The sequence below is a fragment of the Arachis stenosperma genome, chromosome 4, assembly GCF_014773155.1.
Source record: "Arachis stenosperma cultivar V10309 chromosome 4, arast.V10309.gnm1.PFL2, whole genome shotgun sequence".
NCBI classification, from domain to species: Eukaryota; Viridiplantae; Streptophyta; class Magnoliopsida; order Fabales; family Fabaceae; genus Arachis; species Arachis stenosperma.
Genome location: NC_080380.1, coordinates 37,800,641 through 37,807,897, shown reverse-complemented (window position 1 = coordinate 37,807,897; position 7,257 = coordinate 37,800,641). Strand labels below are relative to the sequence as shown.

The 7,257-nt window shown below is 38.1% G+C and overlaps 1 non-coding gene across 1 annotated transcript; it reads right to left on the bottom strand.

Annotated features, from left to right (window-relative positions):
* Positions 1–2,715: 2,715 nt before the first annotated feature.
* Positions 2,716–2,819, bottom strand: LOC130977966 (small nucleolar RNA R71). The gene has a single exon (XR_009085633.1). It is a non-coding gene; the product is annotated as a small nucleolar RNA R71 (small nucleolar RNA).
* Between the last annotated feature and the right edge of the window lie 4,438 nt (positions 2,820–7,257).

Here is a 7,257-nt window from a genome sequence, read left to right as displayed (position 1 = left end):
TTGGCCTACTGTGACAGAGTGCGTGCATTAGCTTTCACTGCGAGGATGGGATGTAGCTATCAACCATGGGTGATGCCTCCAGACTGGTTAGCTGTGCGAGTGACAGCCGCACAGGTATTTCCCCGAGAGGAATGAAAGTAGCCACAGCTGATAGTGAACCCCTATACAAAGCTTGCCATGGAAAGGAGTAAGAAGGATTGAGTAGAAGCAGTGGGAGAGCAGGCGTCCGAGAGCTCTACAGCATCTCCATTCCGTTTATCTGAAATTCCTACCAATGAATCTACATAAGTATTCTATCCTTTTTATTATTCCTTTTTATTTAACAATCAAATAATCACTATTACATGTTTAATCTGCCTAACTGAGATTTGCAAGGTGACCATAGCTTGCTTCATACCAACAATCTCTGTGGATTCGACCCTTACTCACGTAAGGTTATTACTTGGACGACCCAGTACACTTGCTGGTTAGTTGAACGGAGTTGTGAATTCCATAAAGAAACCTCACACAGGTGCTGCCCCTTAGAAGCCTTCATCTCAAAATAAACAGTGTCCTAAGGGTATATTCATACTAAAGCTCAAAAGATAGATTCCATACAAACTTAAGGATGTTGAATCACAATTTCGTCCACCAAGTTTTTGGCGCCGTTGCCGGGGATTGTTCGAGTATGGACAACTGACGGTTCATCTTGTTGCTCAGATTAGGTAATTTTCTTTTCAAAAATCTTTTTCAAAATTTTTCTTTTTATTTTTCGTGTTTTTAAACTTTATTTTCGAAAAATAATAATAAAAATCCAAAAAAATTAGAAAATCATAAAAACCAAAAATATTTTGTGTTTCTTGTTTGAGTCTTGTGTTAATTTTTAAGTTTGGTGTCAATTGCATGCTTTAAAATCTTTTCTTGCATTTTTTTCGAAAATCTCATGAATTCATAGTGTTCTTCATGATCTTCAAGTTGTTCTTGATAAAGTCCTCTTGTTTGATCTTGATGATTTCTTGTTTTATGTCTTTTCTTGTTTTTCATGTGCATTTTTGCATTCATATTTTTCATGCATTAAAAATTTCTAAGTTTGGTGTCCTGCATGTTTTCTTTGCATCAAAAAGTTTTCAAAATTATGTTCTTGATGTTCATCATGATCTTCATAGTGTTCTTGGTGTTCATCTTGACATTCATAGCATTCTTGCATGCATCTTGAGTCTTGATCCAAAATTTTCATGTTTTGGGTCATTTTTGTGTTTTTCTTTAAAAATTTTAAAAATCAAAAATATCTTTTCCTTATTTCCCTCCAAAATTTTGAAATTTTGGGTTGACTTGATCAAAAATTTTCAAAATTAGTTGTTTCTTACAAGTCAAGTCAAAATTTCAATTTTAAAAATCTTATCTTTTCAAAATCTTTTTCAAAAATCATATCTTTTTCATTTTTTTTCCTATTTTTCGAAAATTTCAAAAATCTTTTTCAAATTATTTTCAAAATCTTTTTCTTATCCTTATATGTAAGTTTCGAAAATTCACTAATAATTAATGTGATTGGTTCAAAAATTTGAAGTTTGTTACTTTCTTGTTAAGAAAGGTTCAATCTTTAAGTTCTAGAATCTTATCTTGTAGTTTCTTGTTAGTGAAGTAAATAATTTTCAAAAATTTCTAAATTAAATCTTTTTTATCTTTTATTTTATCTTTTTCAAAAATTTTATCATTTTTCAAAATTTTGATTTTAAAATATCTTATCTAACTTCCTATCTTCTTATCTTTTTCAAAATTTGATTTCAAATCTTTTTCAATCAACTAACTAACTTTTTGTTTGTTTCTTATCTTTTTCAAAACCACCTAACTACTTCTCTCTCTTCTATTTTCGAAAATATCTCCCTCCTTTTTCAAAAATTCTTTTTAATTAATTAATTGTTTCATGTTTTAATTTTAATTACATTTTATCTTTAATTTTCGAAAATCACTAACCATCTTTTCAAATTTATTTTCGAATTCTTCCTTCTCTTCTCCTCTTCTATTTAATTAATTAATTACTAACACTTCTCTTCACCTCTCTTCCTCCATAAATCCGAAACCTTCCATCCCCATTCTTCTACCCCTTTCTTTTTCTACTAACATAAAGGAATCTCTATACTGTGACATAGAGGATTCCTTTTTCTTTTCTTGTTTTCTTCTCTCTCATATGAGCAGGAACAGGGATAAAGGCACTCTTGTTGAAGTTGATCCAGAACCTGAAAGGACTCTGAAGAGAAATTAAGAGAAGCTAAATTACAACAACCCAAAACATCTTTAAGAGAAACAACCTTTCAGAAATTTTCGAACAAGAGAAGGACATGGCAGAAGAAAATAATAATAATAATGCAAGGAGAATGCTTGGTGACTTCACAAAGCCAACGTCCAAGTTTGATGGAAGAAGCATCTCCATTCCTGCCATTGGAGCCAATGATTTTGAGCTTAAGCCTCAACTAGTTGCTTTAATGCAACAAAACTGCAAATTTTATGGACTTCCATCTGAAGATCCTTACCAGTTTTTAACTGAGTTCTTGCAGATCTGTGACACTGTAAAGACAAATGGAGTTAATCCTGAAGTCTACAGACTCTTGCTTTTCCCTTTTGCTGTAAGAGACAGAGCTAGAGTATGGTTGGATTCACAACCCAAGGATAGCCTGGACTCATGGGATAAGCTTGTCACTGCTTCTTAGATAATTCTTTCCTCCTCAAAAGCTGAGCAAGCTGAGAGTGGATGTTCAAACCTTCAAACAAAAAGATGGTGAATCCCTCTATGAAGCTTGGGAAAGATACAAGCAGTTGACCAAGAGATGTCCATCTGACATGTTCTCAGAATGGACCATATTAGATATATTCTATTATGGTCTCTCTGAATTTTCGAAAATGTCATTGGACCACTCTGCAGGTGGATCTATTCACCTGAAGAAAACGCCTGAAGAGGCTCAAGAACTCATTGACATGGTTGCAAACAACCAGTTCATGTACACCTCTGAAAGGAATTCCGTGAACAATGGGGTACCTCAGAAGAAAGGAGTTCTTGAAATTGATGCTCTGAATGCCATATTGGCTCAGAACAAAATGTTGACTCAACAGGTCAACATGATCTCTCAGAATCTGAATGGATGCAACATGCATCCAATAGTACTAGAGAGGTAGCTTCTGAAGAAGCTTATGATCCTGAAAACCCTGCCATGGCAGAAGTTAATTACTTAGGTGAACCTTATGGAAACACCTATAACTCATCATGGAGAAATCATCCGAATTTCTCCTGGAAGGATCAACAAAAACCCCATCAAGGTTTTAACAATGGTGGACGTGCAAGGCTGAATAATAGTAAGCCATATCCATCATCTTCTCAGCAACAGACAGAGAACTCTGAACAAAACAATTCTAATTTAGCCAACATAGTCTCTGATCTGTCAAAGGCCACTTTCAGTTTCATGAATGAAACCAGATCTTCCATTAGAAATCTGGAAGCACAAGTGGGCCAGCTGAGTAAGAAAGTTATTGAAACTCCTCCCAGTATTCTCCCAAGCAATACAGAAGAGAATCCAAAAGGAGAGTGCAAGGCCATTGATTTAATCAAAGTGACCAAATGCACTAGGAGGAGGAGGACGAAATCCTAAGGAGAAAGACCTCCTGGGACGTCCTTCAAGCATGAAGGAGTTTCCTATTAAGGATCCAGAGGAATCTGAGGCTCATCTAGAGACCATAGAGATCCCATTAAATCTCCTTCTGCCATTCATGAGCTCTGAAGAATATTCATCCTCTGAAGAGGATGAAGATGTGATTGGAGAGCAAGCTGCTCTATATTTAGGAGCTATCATGAAGCTGAATGCCAAACTATTTGGTAATGAGACTTGGGAAAGTAAACCTCCCTTACTCATTAGTGAACTAGACACTTGATTCAGAAAACTCTACCTCAAAAGAAACAAGATCCTGGCAAGTTCTTAATACCTTGCACCATTAGCACCATGAGCTTTGAAAAAGCTCTATGTGATCTTGGGTCAGGGATAAATCTTATGCCACTCTCTGTGATGGAGAAGCTGGGAATCATTGAGGTACAACCTGCCTTGTTCTCATTACAATTGGCAGATAAGTCCATAAGACAAGCTTATGGGTTAGTAGAGGACGTGCTAGTAAAGGTTGAAGGCCTTTACATCCCTACTGATTTCATAATCCTAGACACTAGGAGGAAGATGATGAATGCATCATCCTAGGAAGACCTTTCCTAGCCACAGCAGGCTGTGATAGATGTCACAGAGGTGAATTAGTCCTTCAATTGAATGGAGAATATCTTGTGTTTCAAGCACATGGCTATCCCTCTGTGACAAAGAGAGCAAGCATGAAGAGCTTCTCTCAGTTCAGAGTCAAGAAGAGCCCACACAGTCAACTCTAAGTTTGGTGTTGTGAGGCCACAACCAAACTCTAAGTTTGGTGTCCAAACCCCATATCCAAACTCTAAGTTTGGTGTTGGGAATACACACTTAAATTGACCTGATCACCTTGTGGCTCCATGAGAGCCACTGTCAAGCTATTGACATTAAAGAAGCGCTTGTTGGGAGGCAACCCAATTTTATTCATCTAATTTTATTTTATTTTGTTTCTTTGTTATTTTTGTGTTTTATTAGGTACATGATCATGAGGAGTCACGAAAAAAATCAAAAAAATTAAAAACAGAAGAAAAAAAATTTTTCACCCTGGAGGCGCACGGGCTGGCGTTCAACGCCCAGAAGGAGCATCTTTCTGGCGTTCAACGCCAGAACAGAGCATCTTTCTGGCGTTGAACGCCCAAAACAAGCAACAACCTGGCGTTTAACGCCAGGATGCGCACACAGAGGACAATCTGGCGCTGAACGCCAGAAACAAGCATGAAACTGGCGTTCAATGCCAGAAACGTGCATAACATGGGCGTTTAACGCCCAGAACTAGCATCAATGGGCGTTTGAACGCCAGAATGATGCATGAAGGCATGTTACATGCCTATATGGTGAAGGAATGGTATTTGTTTTCACCTCAGGATCTGTGGACCCCACAGGATCCTCACCTCAGGATCTGTGGACCCCACAGGATCCCCACCTACCACATTTCTTTTAATCCTAATCACATTCTTCTAATCCAAATCTCATTCTCAATGTCACACTTCCCAAAAACCTTCACCTATCACCTCAATTCCTCTTCCCAATACCCCATTCACCATTCACATCATCCTCCTCTTCCCCATACACCCCACCTACCCCCATACTTTCAAATTCAATTCCCACCCTTTCCACCCAAAATGGCCGAACCTATACCCTCCCCCCTCCTATAAATACCCTTCTTTTCTTTTCCATTTTCACACAACACAACCCCACATTCTCCCACATAGCCGAACCCTCTCTTCTCCCTCTCTACCATATTTTCTTCTTCTTCTTTTCTTCTACTCTTCTTTTCTTTTTTGCTTGGGGACAAGCAAATTTTAAGTTTGGTGTGGTAAAAAGCCTAAGCTTTTTGATTTTCATTCACCATCAATGACACCAAGACGGAATTTCCTCAAGAAAGGGAAAGGGAAAGCAAAAGCTTCCACTTCCGAGTCATGGGAGAAGAGAGATTTATCTCCAAAAGCCTCAGACCACTTCTATGATGTTGTGGCAAAGAAGAGGGTGATCCCTGAGGTCCCTTTCAAGCTCAGAAAAATGAGTATCCGGAGATCCAACATGAAATTCAAGAAGAGGTTGGAAGTCTTAGCCCAACCCCATGCAACAAGTCGGAATTCTCATGGTTCAAGAGTTCTATGCCATGCATGGATCACTAGAAACCATGACCAAAGTATGAACCCAAGCCCAAAGAATTATCTCACAATGGTTAGGGGGAATACTCGGATTTCAGTCCGGAAAATGTGAGTTGGCGTTTCATTTGCCTATGATGCAAGGTGATGAACACCCCTACACAAGAAGGGTCAACTTTAACCAAAGGTTGGACCAAGTCCTTAGGACTATGTGTGGAAGGCGCCCAATGGAGAGTAGACCCAAAGGCAAGCCAGTCCAACTAAGAAGACTGGACCTCAAGCCTGTAGCTAGAGGATGGTTGGAGTTCATTCAAAGATCCATCATCCCTACAAGCAACCGATCTGAAGTTACGTGGATCGGGCCATCATGGTTCATAGCATCATGATTGGTGAAGAAGTGAGGTTCATGAAGTCATAGCCAATGAACTCTACAAAATAGCTGACAAGCCTTCATACATGGCAACGGCTAGCATTCCCTCACCTCATATGCCATCTATGTTATTCAGGAGTTATCATAGATGGAGATGTCTCATTGAAGAAGACAAGCCCATCACCAAGAAAAGGATGGAGCAAACAAGGAAAGTTCCTCACGGCCCTCAAGAAGAACATGAGGAAGTGCATCATCAACAAAGCCTCATGGAATGCACTTTCCTCCCAACAACTATTGGGAGCAACTTAGCACCTCCTTGGAAGATTTGAGCCATAATGTGGAACACTAAGGGAACACCATGAACACGCCTCACTCTTCAAGAAATAAGAGAAGATCAAAGAGCAATGAGGGAGGAGCAACAAAGGCAAGGAAGGGACATAGAAGAGTTGAAGAACATCATTGGTCCTTCAAGAAGAAGACGCCACTAGAGGTGGATTCATTCCTTGTTCTTTATTTCTTTCTGTTTTCGGTTTTTAATTATTATGTTTATCTATGTTTGTCTTTATTCATGATCATTAGTATGTAACCATGCCTTAAAACTATGAATAAAATCCATCAGTCCTTCACCTCTCTTAAAAGAAAAATGTTTTTATTCAAAAGAACAAGAAGTACATAATTTTCGAAATTATTAGTGAATTAGTTTAATTATATTGATGTGGTGACAATGCTTTTGTTTTTCTGAATGAATGAATGAACAGTGCATATGTCTTTGGATCTTGTTGTTTATGAGTGTTAAAATTGTTGGTTCTTGAAAGAATGATGAACAAAAGACATGTTATGATGATCTGAAAAACATCATGAAATTGATTCTTGAAGCAAGAAAAGCAGTGAAAAGAAAGCTTGCGAAAAAAAAAAGAAGAAAAAAATGGCGAAAAAAAATAGAAAAAAAAAAAGAAGGAGCAGTAGAAAAGCCAATAGCCCTTAAAACCAAAAGGCAAGGTAAAAGGATCCAAGGCTTTGAGCATCATGGATAGGAGGGCCCAAGGAAATTAAATCCAGGCCTAAGCGGCTAAATCAAGCTGTCCCTAACATGTGCTTGTGTCATGAAGGTCCAAGTGAAAAGCTT